At 38.7% G+C, this 16,561-nt stretch overlaps 1 protein-coding gene across 11 annotated transcripts in view; it reads left to right on the forward strand.

Moving 5' to 3' along the window:
* Window positions 1-10,151: 10,151 nt before the first annotated feature.
* Window positions 10,152-16,561, forward strand: part of LOC121326868 (adhesion G protein-coupled receptor L2-like) — a 108,613-nt gene continuing 102,203 nt past the window's right edge. For 3 of the 11 annotated variants that reach the window (XM_041270460.1, XM_041270462.1, XM_041270461.1), the window contains exon 1: window positions 10,154-10,731. The gene's annotated coding sequence lies outside the window, so the exon portion shown is untranslated. Of the gene's footprint in view, window positions 10,732-16,561 lie in introns of all 11 variants that reach the window. The other 8 variants (XM_041270458.1, XM_041270459.1, XM_041270464.1 and 5 more) reach the window with 5 other exon arrangements.

The following is a 16,561-nucleotide window of genomic DNA, read 5'->3' on the forward strand; positions in this document are numbered from 1 at the left end:
CTTCTGGTTTCCACCTACCACAGAGATGGCAGCTCTAGGAGGCAACTTATCTTCCCCCTTACACAGCGCCCTTTCTAATCGGGAGGGAGATTTACAGCATCGATCCTTTCTCTCTCTATCACATATCTCACCCCTCAGAGTGATGCCAAAGGAACACTCGGCCAACTCTACATTCCCCAATGGTCACCCCTCCCTTGAAAAAAAATCTGCATTTTGATGCTCCTTACCCGCATGATGTTTCACTGTATAGTGGAAGGGTTGCAGCGCTAGATACCACCGAGTTATCCGAGCGTTATTGTCCTTCATCGTGTGTAACCACCTTAAAGGAGCAAGATCAGTGACAAGAGAGTAAGAACACCCCAACAAGTAATAGTGAAGAGCGTGAGTAGCCCATTTGATGGCTAAACACTCCTTCTCAATGGTGGAGTAGTTAATTTCCCTAGGAGCCATTTTTTTCTCAAATAAATGATAGGGTGTTCCACTCTGTCATCTTGTTGGGACAGGACTGCCCCCAGACCAATGTGGGAGGCATCAGTCTGAAGGATGAACTCTTTGCTGAAATCTGGTGAAATCAGAGCGGGGGCTTGACAGAGTCGTTTCTTAATCATATCAAATGCTTCCTGACACTGCCCTGTCCATTTAATTAATTTTGGAGCAGCCTTTCGGGTGAGATCGACCAGGGGGTTGACTATGGTGGCATACTCGGGGATAAAATGGCGATAATAGCCGGCTAACCCCAATGGTGATCTCACCTGTGACTTGGTTCTCGGGATAGCTGTCTCCACCAGCTCCTGGACTTTGGAGGCGATAGGCTTTACCCGACCATTACCCATAATGTAGCCAAGATACTGGGTCTCTTGTTCGCCAAATGCACAGTTGCTGTTGCTGTTAGCCCGGCCTCCTTTAGAGACTGTAGGACGGCTGAAAGCCTAATAATATGCTCCTTCCAGGTGGAGCTAAAAATCACTACATCATCAATGTATGCAGCTGCGTACTGATGATGAGGAGCCAAGACCTGGTCCATCAGTCTCTGAAAGGTGGCGGGAGCTCCATGCAGCCCGAAGGGCATGGTCCGGAAATGGAACAAGCCATCTGGGGTAGAGAAAGCAGTTTTCTCTTTTGAGCTCTGAGTGAGTGGAATCTGCCAGTATCCCTTCATCAGATCCAAAGTCGAAATTAACTGTGCCTTACCCAGTCGGTTGAGGAGCTCATCCACTCGGGGCATTGGATATGCATCAAACTTAGAGATGGCATTAACCTTCCGGAAATCCACACAGAACCGAGTGGAGCCGTCCTTTTTGCCCACCATCAAGATAGGACTGCACCACTCGCTCCGGGAAGGTTCAATGACTCCAAGCCCGAGCATATCCTCCACCTCCTTGCAAACGGGACCCCTGCGACTTTCTGGGATTCGGTAAGGTCTCTCCCGCACCCTGAAACCCGGTGGAGTAATAATAGCATGAGAAATAACATTAGTTCTGCCGGGCAAATCAGAAAAAACATCACTAAACCTTTCCACCAACTGGAAGAGCTCACATTTCTGATCCGGAAGTAACTGTTCTCCCATCGGAATGTTAGTTGTAGCTAATGGATTGACAGTGGGACCAAAATCCTCTTCTAAACTGTCACCAGCTTTAAACAGGGCCTCCCTTTCGTTCCAGGGTTTTAGTAAGTTAATGTGATAAATTTCTGTCTTATTTTGGCGATTGGGTTGTCTTATTTCATAATTCACATTACCAATTCCCTATATCACCTCATATGGCCCCTGCCATTTTGCATACAACTTACACTCCAATGAAGGAAGTAGCAGCAGTACTTTATCACCTGGCCGAAAAGTCCGAATTCTTGCTTGTTTGTTGTACTGCTGCTCTTGGCGATGCTGAGCTAGTTTTAGGTTTTCTTGTGCCAAACGACCAACCAATTCCAGGCGGTCTCTTAACAGGATTACGTATTTGACTATGTTTTTGGAAGTTTTGTTTGCGCCTCCCATCCTTCTTTCACAAGATCAAGAATGCCCCGTGGTTGCCTCCCATACAGCAGCTCAAAGGGAGAGAACCCGGTCGAGCTCTGAGGCACCTCTCTCACTGCAACATCAGGTAGGGGAGGTTAGCCCAATGTTTCTGCTCTTGGGTGACAAACCGCTTCAGCATCTGTTTTAAAGTCTGATTAAAACGTTCCATCAAACCGTCCATCTGCGGGTGATAAACAGAGGTTTGAATGGACTTAATTTGCAACAATTTATACAATTCTTTCAAACATTGTGACATGAAGTTCGTTCCGTGATCAGTGAGAATTTCTTTTGGAATCCCTACTCTCGTTATAATTTGTACTAGCTCTCGAGCAACTGCTGCGGCACTAGTGGATCTCAATGGTACTGCCTCTGGATATCTGGTCGCGTAGTCCACCACTACTAAAATATGCGTGTATCCAGAGTCAGACTGGCTAAATGGACCCACTATGTCCATAGCAATGCGTTCAAAGGAAACTGAGATCAGGGGCAGTGGGACCAGCGGGGCCGGGCGAACCCGCCTCGGCGCTACTTGCTAACATTCCGGACACTCCGTTACATATCGCGTCACCTCACTATAGACTCCCATCCAATAAAATCGAGCCAATATTCGTTCCCGAGCCTTATCGCTACCTAAATGGCCCGAACATGGGACATCGTGAGCCAACCGCATGATCTCACGTCGAAAAGACTGAGGAACGAGTAATTGTGTTACAGTCTGGCTTGTGCTCGTGGCTTGAGATACCCTATACAGCAAATCCCCAACAATAATGTGGTGAGGATATGTAAGCGGCCGGTTACCCTCTATATCCTTCCCCTCGATAGACCGAACCTGCCCCCACATGTGTGCCAGCGAAGGATCATTTTTTTGTTCCAATGCTAGGTCCACATCTCGGTCCCAGAACTTTGGGATATCGAGCGGAGCTACAGTAGCTTCAGCACTGGGGGCCTCAGTAACCCACCCCCGCAGGTCACACTGAGTCCCAATCCCCTTTCCCTTACATTTAACAGACTCTGAAGTTTTCCCCACCAAACCCCAGCCTTGTCTCATTGACATTCCTTCCCATTTCTCGACCCTTTGCTCTTTTTTTGTTTTTTTCGGGCGAAATCGGGAATGGAACAAATCAGCTTGCAGCGGGAATATTTTCCCAATAGTTTCCCCCGCTGCTCCCATGGTCTTACTGGAGACTGGCGTTACCGTTTTTTTAATCATTGTTTCAAAATATGACCAGCCTTGACCTAAAATAACTGGATATGGCAACTTTGCAGCCACTGCCACGATTATGCGGCGGGTATGACATCCAATCGTGACATCTAATTTAGTGAGGGGGTAATCCTTGTTATCCACGTGAATACAGGAAATGACCACCACCCCGCGTGACCACCAAGGTACCCCCGCCAACAGAGCTTCTTCAATTAAAGTCTGCCCACATCCTGAGTCCACTAACGCGTGGGTACTCACATCACCAACTCGTACATCAACAATGCAAGGCCCCTCCCATTACCCCTGGACTTACCTGGTGCTGTTAGTAAGTAATGGGAGGTCGCACCACATTCCATCGCTGCTAGATAATTCCGCGCGAGGTGGCTGACCTCATGGCACCGGTAGCACGTGGAGTGAAAGGGCGCCCACGGAGCTTGTATGTCCCGCTGCCAATTTGGCAGTGGGGAGGGGTTCTCTGCTCTCACCCCGCTGGGGGTTGACCTCGCCCTCCATTGGGGTGGAGGAAGGCCGCCCGTGGCGTGTTGATGAGAAGTAGCCCCGTGGGGGGACTGTCCTTGGACTCGCCATCCGGGGTCGGTTGGAGGGAGGAGCGGGGGTAGCTGCCATGGGAGCTAGGGCTTGCTCATGTGTCAGGGCTTGGTAGGCTGCCTGGGCCTCTCTGATCAAATTTGGGCCCAACTGGGTAGCCCACCACTCCCGAGGCCACTGAGCTGCTGTTGCCTGCCTTTCAAAGGCAACCAAGTAAGCCTCGGGGTCATTCTCCAGCGACATCTTCACTACCCTCCCCCGACTGGCCTCAAGGAACAAGCCATGCATCCTCTCCATCATGGCCGTCAATGATTGTTGATGCCTCCGCTCCTGCGCCTCCAACAGCGCTGCCAATGCGGTTGGGTCCATTATAATCCCTCTTCTTGACACCAAGTGTGGTCAGGTGCAGTGAATGAAGCAGGTCCACACAATCTTTCTCCCAAAACAGTGCTTGTTTTAATGATAACAAAAATAATAACAAAACAACAACACAAATAAGTCCACCCCTTTACGCAGCAGCTCTTCTTAGTTGAAAATAAAAAGTAAACAAAAACGGGACTTTGTCCGTCCCCACGTTCTCCGTGCATGCAGTGCTCTTGGTGCTGAGAAGCGTGGTGCCGTGAGTGGTGCTGTGCTGTGCTGTGCTGTGCAGTGCAGTGCAGTGCAGGGACGTGCTCTATGTTTTACCGGTCCGCGGCTCGCTCCTCCTCTGCAACACAAAACACACGTAATCCCAAAAACAAAGCAATACAGGCTCCGGCCGTCTATTTTCATTATCAGCGTAAGGGGAGGTTTTGACGTAGCTGCTCCCCTTTGTACCCAGCAAACTCCTCCCCGCAGTCACCGCGTTGCCATGGTTTCCCTAATAGAGGGCTGCCCCGCAGCTGACTGCAATGGAATCGTCCTGAGTACTTGCAGCTACACGCCCCTCCTAATATGGTCACCTTCCGGTTTCCACCTACCACAGAGGTGGCAGCTCTAGGAGGCAGCTTACCTTCCCCCTTACACAGCGCCCTTTCTAATTGGGAGGGAGATTTACAGCATCGATCCTTTCTCTCTCTATCACAGTGTTATAAACATGCTTCAAAATAAAGATTTTAAAGCTGTTTAACATAAATAGTTGTTACCAAGTTATAATTTAGACTTCAAACTATCAAAATAACACAAAAAGAAATAAAATTGTTCAGGAACGCCATTGTTTCTATTTTCGCCTCTGTAGCAAAAGGAATCTTGGCGACATGCAACTGATTTTGTGGGAGCAGGTCACATTTGAGCATTTTCTTATGAACACTCTTGTCTGTTTACCTCCCCAGTGGTAGTTTCTTGATACCAGTGCTTGCCATTATGCTACTCTGTGAGACAAACATGCCCCTGTTTACTTGCAGCAGGAGTAGGTTACAAACTGATATTGAGTTATAGCCTAGGAAACAAAACAGATTTTTACAACATGGCCTTGTGCAAATATGGGTACACATTACATAGTAATAACTGAGCTATTTTGGAAACTAAAGTGTAATTATAGGATCATTGAACTGTAATCCAGTGATAATGATTCAAGCATTACTTGATAACTAAGTACTATAATTTTTAATTAAATCCTTTTATTTTGTATTAAGTGGTGGTTATAAAAATTGATGTTTTTTATATTAATTATCCAGTTATAGGAATCACTGAAATGAACTCATAGTCTTATATATTAAATTACTTTTCTTATTCCAAATGCTGCGTATGAGCCATGCTTTAACAAGTGAACGTTGTTATCCCTTACTGTACTTTAATTGCACTATAGCTACCAAAGTAATTATGTACCCTGCAACTGAAAGTGTAACATCTTGAAAAACAATGAATCCACTTTGTTTTGCAGGCTAGAGATTCAAACTGTGACCAAAAAATGAACATCAGCCAAAGAAACAGCCTTTTACAGACTATATAGATTTAAAATGTAAAACACATGCAAATAAAAAAAAAAAAAGTAATAATACTCACAAGCTTATTGCAAATCCGAATGCTGGAAAGAAAAATCTACTCAACATCCCTCAGTAACTTACAGACACTATCTAATGAGATTCCTTTAATTTTAAGGAAACAAGGAACAGATTCACGGGAATGGATTTTTGCACTCATTGCAAGTCTTTAATGATTAATCCCGCTGTATAACAAGCACTCAGTAAATCCAATGGTTTGTATATTCCCATGATTAATCCCGCTGTATAACAAGCACTCAGTAGATCCAATGGTTTGTATATTCCCAGAAGACTGCAGCTCTTATTTGTAGACTGAAAATTGCTTTTTGGTGTGTCATTGGTAGGAGTAAGAGATTTAAAACTACCCTTACAGATGTAAGCAGACATTTATAACTGTAATAAAACTAAGTGCACCGAATGCTGCTTTACTGATAACACTATATAACACAGTTTTTGTTCCTGGGTAGTAAGTGTTATTTCCTAATTGCTTATGCCTCAAAAGTATAGAAAATGGCTATTATTCCCCACAAACTTTACTTTTGTGACCAGGACAGTGATATTTTGAACTATCACTATTTCCAATGAGAAAACGGGAGCTTTTGTGTCTTTTTGTTCACATAAAGTCAGCCTTGCCTTTTCTTTGATTAACCAGGTGAAACACTAAACACTCAATATTAGGAACACAACATTTTACAGATAGGTAGAGTGAAACACACAGAATGCTTTTAAGTAAAATGTCAGGAGGAAAAAGGTAGCCTCACCCAGAAGCTGTTCTCCCAAGTGATAGAATCTTTACAACATTTGGTAATGGAAGGTTCCTAAAAAAAATCCAGTCAACCTTTTCATCTCAAGTGAAATCAATTCCGTTTATATGGCAGGAAGTTACAGCTTGAGAGAGAACAGGTTTAGCAAAAATTGCCATTGAACCAAGAGACTAAATAGAAGTATTAAATACAGAGGGTAACACAAATATAATTGCTTCCCTAAATGCGCAGTCTTTCGATTACTGGTCTGGAAAGGCAACTGTTTGAGCCAGACGGGAACTTAGATACAGGTCACAACTCCAAGTTGCCCAGTTGCCCATGCCTACATAAATATTAACTAAGCTACTGTGGTAGTGTTATGATTGGTAGACTGATTGGCTTTTTCCTCTGTGAATTGGTTGTTCCAAAAGGTCACATTAAAGATTTAGACTAAGCTTTGATAATTATATATATATATATATATATATATATATATATATATATATATATATATATATATATACACACACACACAAACACACACACACACACATATATATATATATATATATATATATATATATATATATATATATATAATATATATATATATATATCCAAGCCTAAAACTCTAATAATGGGTTCAGAAAAAAACCCAAAAAACTGAAGAACTGTATTAATGTCAGTGAGCTCACATCTGGTGAATATTTATAACCACACATTGTGTTGTTATGTTTTTTGGCAAAAGCAACCTGAACCTGTTCACAATCTGTAGTCTGAATCAATGTACACCAGGGATTTCAGAAACTAAAGTGTTCAATGACAAAGCTGCCCAAAACATATTAGGAGTGCACACAAGGTTAATCTCGGAACATTTCTACTCCATGGAGTGTGTATTATTTTTGTGAATTCTATATAATAGCTTGACAGCAAGTAAGCAAGTGGTAGTCCATCTGGCTACTAAAGGGAAAAAGCCCTCCCCTGCCTGCCATCCCCTTTTTAGTTTCAAAACATGAATTGAAGTGGAACTGAAAAGCTTCAAGGATGGAACCAATAATAATAATATTTGTTAATATAATATTTTAAATGGTTTCAGATAAAGATTGCAATTAATTTGTTCACATTCATTCAGGATTATGATACAAAAGCATGATGTTAAGACTTTCCAGTTGAACAGATGCATTTGGATATTACATTTAAAGTATGTTCTGCTATAATTTCCCCCTTCTCATACTTATGTGTTTATTATTCAGATTATTTTCTTTTACTTTTTTAATCAATAGGATCTACGTCTTACATGTAGGATAGCTACACAAACAAACGCCCTGACTGAAGAATTGGTATTTACATGCCTTTGTCGGAAAGGAAAAAAAAAAAAAAATCTGTGAATTCCAATGTTTGGTTTGCCAACACCGTGATTTATCAACTTCTTTTTTTTTAAACACAAACATAATTTTGTTGGATGAAACGAAAGGTTTTTTTTTTAGTGTGAAGAAAATCTGAATTGAAAACAGTTTTCCAACGGTTAAAAAAAAAGTCTGGTTAAAATGTTTGAAGCCCAGCAACCTCTGCTAGCCACTGAGGTAATGCATTCCTTCTGTTTATTTGAAGTGAAATTGTCATGACCGGTAAGAGAATCATTTAACATAAAACAAATGGAACGTGTGTTTTCAAGGTAGACCGTGAAATATATTATCAATTTCATTTGCAAGTACTATGAGTGAGTTTCCTAATAGGTTTGTGTATTTCCCATACATAATATGTACAGCAAATCTCTTGAGTGCAGGCAGGGAGTAAAACATTATGTGAATACCATATTGTATGAGTAGCTGACAGCCTCTTTGGGTTTACTTGTATTTTGTAATCCTACATATTGTATTCTTCCTTAGAACTGAAATAATTCCATAATTCCTGTAATGCCATGAAAGTACAACTTAACTGCAAATCAAAAGGGTTCTGTACGATCACCATCTGCTTGGCTTACAATATTATAAAAATTGCAATTATTAAAGTGAGAATGGCTACTTAGTGGTCTCCAATTGATACATGGACACATAAAAAAAAAAAAAAAAAAAAAAAAAAAAAACCATAGATGAATTAAAAATATAAAGGTTTGAGACTTAAAGATTTGGTTTAAAGGAACCACATATGCTATTACTTTCAGTAGTACTTATACATAAACATTATTTCACAAACTATGAATTTCTGCCATTGGATGACCTTTTATACATCTGTTTTCTCTTATTGTATAGCAAAAGATCTATTATTATGTAAAATTATGCTTATGAAAACATAAGTATGCCCCATTCATCCTTTCACCTTCACCTGGTTAATTTTACTTAAATTAACATTTCCCCTAACAGTTTCAAGTAGTCTTTTATTAAAGCCAGGTGTATGCCAGCTCTTTGCCAAGTGTACTGCATTTGGACATAAAGCTCCAGTCAGAGTAGTAATCCCAGGGATTTTTTTTCTTTACTGTTAGTGAACATATGGATACTAAAATAGAAGGGGATCATGGTTTCATTGAACAATAAAATGTTTGTGGATATTCATAGATTTTTACAAGTGTGCTGTTTTGTTAAAAGATAGTTCTGTCAGTGAGAAATGATGCTTTTCTTTTATAGAAAATAGCTTGTTACAAATTTGCTGTTTTTCAGAGAATTAAGAAGGAAATTGTGACTTGTGGGGCAGCATACGAAACACAACACAAATATAGAAAATTCTTAAATAAAATTTAAGATCCATTTTGTGAATTCCATTTGAATTGTTATTATGAATTATCATTTGCGAAATGAAATGTGTTTTTTTAATGTTTGCATTTTGATGATTATGCACACATAGTGCTATGCTTGTAATAAAAAAGGTGTAATGAAATTACAACCTGATCCAAACATTAACATTATCTGGATCTGATGTTTGCTAAACTGTTTTATTAATTCATAAATAGGTTAACATATATTAACTAACAGGTAACAAAAAATGAGCAACACTATTGTAAGCTTGTGCTGAGCAATTAATAAATAAAAAAGGTGCCACTTAAAATAAAGTGTGACCAAACTTTGTTCAGTACAAGGGCTGTGAGATATACAGTGATCTTCTGAGATGTTTTAGAGTACAGTAAAATAAATGAATACCTGTGCCTGGAATGAGTGATGACAAATTCATCAGCAAGTGATTGCCTTAGCCACAGCTCCTCTGTGGCAGGCAGCTCAACTTTCCTCTCATCATTGCCGCAATGCCTTTTCAGTATTTATTGAGTCCAGCTAGAGAAAAAAGGGATCTACTCTGTTTTTTTTTTTTTTCTGTAGCACTAGTTTTACTGTAAGAATAGGTCTTCAATCATTGGTTGAGCAGGGTGGACTGCCTACTGTGAGAGAGATTACAGGGCATGTAGCAGTTGAAATGGAGTGGGAAATGACCAGTGGTGGCATATACTTACAGATAATCTGCTTTGCTTTTGTGCTTTGTTGTCTGTAATCTTCTTTTTGCAATAGCCTGGGCTAAAAAGGAGCTGAGATTTAGTCTTGCTATACATGAAAATATGTTTATATGATTAGTTGCTTTTGGAGCTTGAGAAGGGAGACTCCAGTCCAGTGCTGGTGGGAGAATCTCTGTCAGGTCTTGCCTGCAACTCATTCAAAGCTTGCTCATGCAGAAGGGGAGCCTGCATACAAATCACTCAGCTTTTTTTTTTTTTTTGTTCTGCACTGGATCTGTTTGCTGGCTGCTTGCTTAGTCTCAAGCCATTCCCAGAGCCTTGTGAATCGGAGCTTCTCAAATGTTAGGAGCTGAAACTGTATCACACTTAAGGCCTCACTGTCAACCAGGGAAATACAGATTGGATTCACATCAGCAGAGTGAAAGGCAGAGGAAAAAGCTTTCATTTAAGAAATTTTGAGCTAATCATAGCTCCTTTTTCTGCTGTTTCTCCAGCAGTTTTTTTTTTTTATTTGGCAGTAAGAGAAAGCCAGAATAAAGACTGTTCTTCATTCTAGTTCCACTAATAGCTTGACATGGAGCACTGTATTCAAACTGCGGAAATGTGTGGACTTCAAGAGAAATCTGCTGCCTGATAAAGCACTATCTGCGCAGATAACTAAAGCATGCAACAGAGCTGCAGAGCTTTGCTTTCATACTTCATGCTGTGCATTGAGCTGCATTGGAGTTCCTATTACAAGTTTGCCTGCCTTCTACTTTGCTTGATTGTTTGACTGAATCTGCCTTTCCTAAAAAAAGAAAATCAATTTTACTGTTTTCAAAAAGGTAAGAGTCAAAACAAGAGCATGTTTTTTTTCTCATTTGTGGTTCTCTTTTTTTTTTTGGTTTGCTTTTGTGTGTGCCTAAAACGTTTTAACCAAATGATGAGGTCTAGCTGTTGTATTGTAACCTAACTTTGGGGGAGTCTTAAATACTAAGAAATACTGTCAAATTCCTTGCTCAGTTTAGACAGCTTCAAGCTCCTTTTTACTGACATTTGTACTCTTTAAATCATTCATCGTTCTCTGAAGGTATACGTGGAAGTACTCCTGGTACTAAACAAATTAGACAGGCGCTGGACAACTTTAAGGATTCAAACAGATAACAAAAAAAATAGAAAGCACGTTTCAACATGAATTATGTTTTAAAAAAGAACAGAACCGGCCTGTTCGAAGTAATTAAAATGATCCAAGAGGTGCCATGGTTAATTGAAAAAATGGTTAATCAAAACACAACCAGATGTGGACTGATTTGGTAGGCAGCCTTTTTTCAGAGTCCGAATGAATGGAAACGATTAGGAGGGTGGATATAGCTTTCATATGAACCAGAACAAGTAAAGCACCATTTAATTGGAATTCATGCTTTTAAAGTTATGGCAAGAAAAGTTCTGTGGAATAATTGTTGGTTTTGTAAATATTATGCAGTGTCGGGGAAGGATGCAGGAGTCACTGTGTGTTTAAAAGAAAAAAATAGTTCAGAAGGCTAGCTATCTGACTATTCAAGGCCTATACCTAAATACACTATACACTAAAGGAAACCCTTCAGATGATAAATTGCCAGATATACAGTGTGTGGTTTTTTTTTCCTTATTTTTTTGTATGTCTGCTAAGCTTGGTATTTAAAAAGAGCAGTTCCCTTCCACCTTGTAAATACTCTGGCTAAATAGTAAACATAGGTGAGTGTATGTTACAAAGAACTATGCAATAACGCAGAGCAGCAGTGCAAATTAGATCTTGACACTGCACATGTATATTATTTACAAATATGCAAATACTTCACGGCATCCATGTGTAAACCTGAGGCATATTTTAGTCCTAAGATTATTTAGATTTTTGCAGGCAAACTAATTGTGAAAATGCTATCTTGAAGTGTAGTGTTTTTTAAATTGAGTAGTGAAACTGCTGATTTTGATGTAAAAGTGCAGCTCAAATCCATATATTCCTCTAAGCTTTGTGGCATAAATGCACACAATGACACTTAGGCCTGTCTAATATGTACTGGTTAATGTGAATGCATTCAGGTATACTTTCAGCATGCATTCTGGATGAAAGCAGCTGCATATACGTGGTTAGGTTTATTAGACTTATATCAAAGGGTATCTGATTTTCCGTAAATTTACAAAATAATGCAATATTTATTTGAAATGTTTTGTTTCACAAATATAATGATTATCAGTAAAAAAATAAATCTATACATGCTTAAGTTTTTAGTTAAGGTAAATTTGAAGGAATATTTGGATTTGCAATTGATAGAAACTACACAAAACCCATAGTTATTTAAATATGAAGAGCATAGAAAATAAATTAAATTGTGTTAACTAGAACTGGAATAACAGTCCTTATTAGTTTTAAAAAAAGTCAAATAAAACAAAGATAGAGCACTGCGATTTTAAAATTATTTAAAACTCTAAAATTACTTTAAAAACAACACATTGGCAGAATATAATAGCTTTAATATACATTAGCTTACTCTAAAACAAAACTCGTATGTGTAACAAAATGCTTCAGATTTTCTTTAGAACTTGCTTTTTTTCTTTATTGTTTTTTTTACAGTGCACAGTATCTGCATTTTTTTAAGTAATGGCAGAATTTGAAAAAAATAACTTTAAAATGTGACTTGCCGTTTTTTTAAATTTATTCTTTTATCAAATGTTACAGAATTGTTTTCATAATTGTACTTCACAGATGACTGATAAACTATAATATTTTGAGGTTCGGTGGTTCCCAGATAAAATGATGGCACATTTATTTAAAATTTGTGCTGCACAACAGACATGTTTAACAGAAAAGAAAAAAAACAGTGCAGCATTTGAGTGAAGGGAGGAATTCAGGAGAACAAATGTTCTGTTGTTTGATTTCTTTGGCCACACTGTGATTCACTCCCTTTGTTCTGTTTCCCTTAAAAAGAGGTGCCATTTCACATCATTCTGCGCAAATTGTTTGAATTAATGGAAGTGCGAATTCCTACTGTTTGAAGGAATTGATTAGCATATCAAAGTAGTCACAGATCCAGCTCAATTGAGAAGACTTCAGCCTGTCTCCCATTTGTAATGAAGCTTAGGCCGAAAGGGCAAGGGAGATTGCAAAAGGATAAAATAGGGAGGTGGACTGGCTCTGTGTCTACACTTTCACTATTTTGTGATGATGTGTGTGGGGACATTTAATTTATGCTGAGGATCCCTTATAAGTAGTTTTTGAAAAATGTGTTACTTTTTTTTAATTAGGTGATGGTGCGGGTTGTTTTATTTGTTTTGTTTTATTTTACTTAGATGACTTTGTGGGAAAGCAAATAATTACCCGAGTTACAGTGATTTGTGAACTTTGTCGCTGAAATGTTGAAAAAAAACATATCAAAGTCCATTTGAAAATGGCTTAGCTAAAGTGTAATGTGTCTTCTTTTATTTTCAAGATCTTGAAATGCGTGACAGTCTCCTAGAATTGCTCCTCATTTTCTGAAAAACCTGTCTTCTCTTTTGTTACTACGACAACAAAGACCCAGGGTGTGCGTTTTTGTGTTTTTTGAGAGAAGGATTAGAGGTCTTAATTGCTTAACTTTAAAAACAACTTTCTTTTTTGTAGTTCGATACAGGTAAACCATTGCAAATTTTCACCAGAAAATGACCTTTATTTTAGTCATCATTGGTAACAAATAAAACAGAAGGATCCAAAATTACGTTCCATGCAGTTTTTGTAGCCCTGCTGTGATTCTCACATTCCCAACCTAAACTCAATCTGGTTTTAATAAAGCTGTGCTTTAGAACTTGTTTCTACGAGTTAACGTTGTTTATTCCAGTAGACACTCACATATATGATTTTTAGTTATTTGGTTCAGCCAAATATACTTTTCATAAAAAAGCCATAAGCTTTGTGTGGAGATTGACAATGCATTTATTTGCCTCAAACTGCAGCTGCTGTTTGTCTTTGGCTAAGAGGGATATCTCCGCTTCTATTTGTATTCCTCTTCAAAATCAATACTCCAATCTAGCTTGGATACGATTTACAATTAATGAAGATATTCTTTAATAATGGGGGTGTTAATGAGAAGATGGTACAGCTTACAGCATGTTTAGTGTCTGTGGAAGTTCAATAAAGTATTATAGTTGAAATGATCTGTAGTTATCTAGATTTTGACTGACACATAAAGTGCTGAACCCTAGCAATTATTTGATTATTTACTATGTAAGTGTCCAGCAACTAAGGACTTCTATAAGGGACTTTAGAACTTTAATTATGGTGATGAATTTAGTTTCAGGTTGTTTTTTTTTTTTTTTTACTGGAGGTTTTGTTGGTCGCCTGTCCAAGTCACAGTAATGTAGCTTTAAGTTATTTCCCAGGAATGTATTTTACCAGTGTATCAGTACACTAAATATGAAGCTTTTTGTGGTGTCAAAGGACCACATATCGACGTAATTGCCATTATCACACTTAGGTCGCTGTTAACCAGGCTGTTCTGAATTCAGAGTGCTGCAAAAAAGTACATTAGCCATTGTGCTATTAGTGATAATCTGTAGATTGCCTTGGAATTGTAATACTTATATTCACACCACGCAGGACATGAATTTGGCAAAAAAGAAAAGGAAGGTATGTGAGGTAAATGCATGTAGATGCGACAAAATTGGACCACTTAAAGAAAAATTAAAGTGGTGCAGTTAGTCCTTCACCTAACATTTTCAATCACAGCAGGTTAATTTGTCTCACAACAGGAAACAAACTGGAAGGTGCAGATAGGTCTGGCTGAAGAGAAGGATTTTGTGGTTAGGTGGGGGACATGTAAATCAATGATTTCTGTTTCAGCTGACAAAGTCGAGACGCTTTCCTCTTTTTCCAGCAAATTTGGGAGCCACGCTGTGTAGATAACTGCCCACCATCACAGTGAGTAAACAAGCCCTTTTAAAATAGCTACAGCAAATTTAAGGCAACACATCCGCCGTGTTGAGCTTGCTCCAGAATGTCTTTTTTATGACTTTCACAATTAGCAATCAGTAAACACAGGGGGTTTGGATGTTTCCTCACTCTTGAATTGGACCACAAGTGCCTTTTCATCAAACATGTCTTTCCATTCCATTGCCAAATTATTCCTCAGCAGTAGAGAGATCACCACCCCTCTCAAACTACCTAAATCCTCTTGTGCGCTTTACTACTCTTCGATTGCGACATTAACGCCCTGAGACAGGGATAAAAGAGGTTAGTCTTTGGGTTGTGTGGCAAACAATTGTAACTCAGGGGGTTATTTGGTGTGTGGCAGTCAGACAAAATCATTTCATGTGGCCAAAGGGCCCATTGTATGTACCGTATAGTCAGAATTTGCGGCACAATTTAATTTAAAACTAGTCTTTATTTTTATTATTTAGAAGAAAAAAAGATAGCTTATGGAAGAAATATATTTCCAATCGCACACTTTCCATGTATATAAATTGGAGGTGTAATATTACAGCCAGCAGAAATGTGAGCACCATGTTTTAAATACATACAGTATAACTTTCAAGACACAAGTATTAGTCCAAACCTGAACTTTATCTCAGTTTAACTGGAGACATTGTGCTGGAAGTTAACCAGAACAGCAAATAGCACCCAGTACAAGCGTTGGTTGTGCAGATTCATATAACTTTCATGATCAGAAAAGCAGGCTTCATTTTAAAAAAGGATACCCCTGTGTGATGGTAAATATCGCTTCCAGAGCCAGGTGAAGTATTAGGAAGGACACTAATACCATCTGGTGGAAAGTTTATATATTTTAAGAGATTAACATTCAATTATGAAATTTCCAGAATCCCCTCAAACCATGTTTAACAGCAGATTACTGTCATTATCATCTGTTGTATCTAGCCATGTCACTTTCAGAAGGAAGGGAGCTATTCACTGTAGGAGTTTAATGTTCAGCATTAACATCAAAGGCAGATGGAAGGCACTCTTTTTCAAGGAAATCATACCGATTAAAAAAGGCGCTACAAACAAAAGATACTGTAGTCTCTTGCAAATGTACCCCACGCTGTAATCTTGTAAACCACTGACTGCTGTGTAATATTAAATCGCCAGTACTATTTAGACTACACTGATCAAGAGGTCGCTTTCTGACATTTTTTTTCAAATACTTGGATGAATTACTTTGATAATGTATCAGGTGTGTTTCAATGACTCACAGTTTTGTATTTTACTTTTGGCCTGATTTGTGCAAGTCTTGTTAGACTGCTCTATCAGGTTCAGCCTGGCAACTTGAGCGCATTTAAACAATTAAAATAACTGAACAGATCATACCAAAATAACTGTGTGTGGTATATAAACATAAATGCAAAAAATAAACAATTGGCTGTAAAAGTCAACTGTAAATATGACAAATAGAACAGTATAGTAAGTTTTATGGTTGACTTGTGAAAGAATCTGATATACAAATTAGGTTAATTTACATCTCCTCACACACAAAAAATTAACACTGATCTGTATTTATTTTGCATTTATATATTAATTTATTCATTCATTTTAAGGAAAGTATTTCCTTCTGTTATGATGCACTGCGCCAATATCTACACAATGTAATGAGGAGTTAAAATTCAGTTTTCCAAGATACATGAAAGGCATCTAAATAGGCAGAATAAAACTGCTGTACAATTGTATATGCC

This window comes from Polyodon spathula, chromosome 14, assembly GCF_017654505.1.
Source record: "Polyodon spathula isolate WHYD16114869_AA chromosome 14, ASM1765450v1, whole genome shotgun sequence".
Lineage (NCBI taxonomy): Eukaryota > Metazoa > Chordata > Actinopteri > Acipenseriformes > Polyodontidae > Polyodon > Polyodon spathula.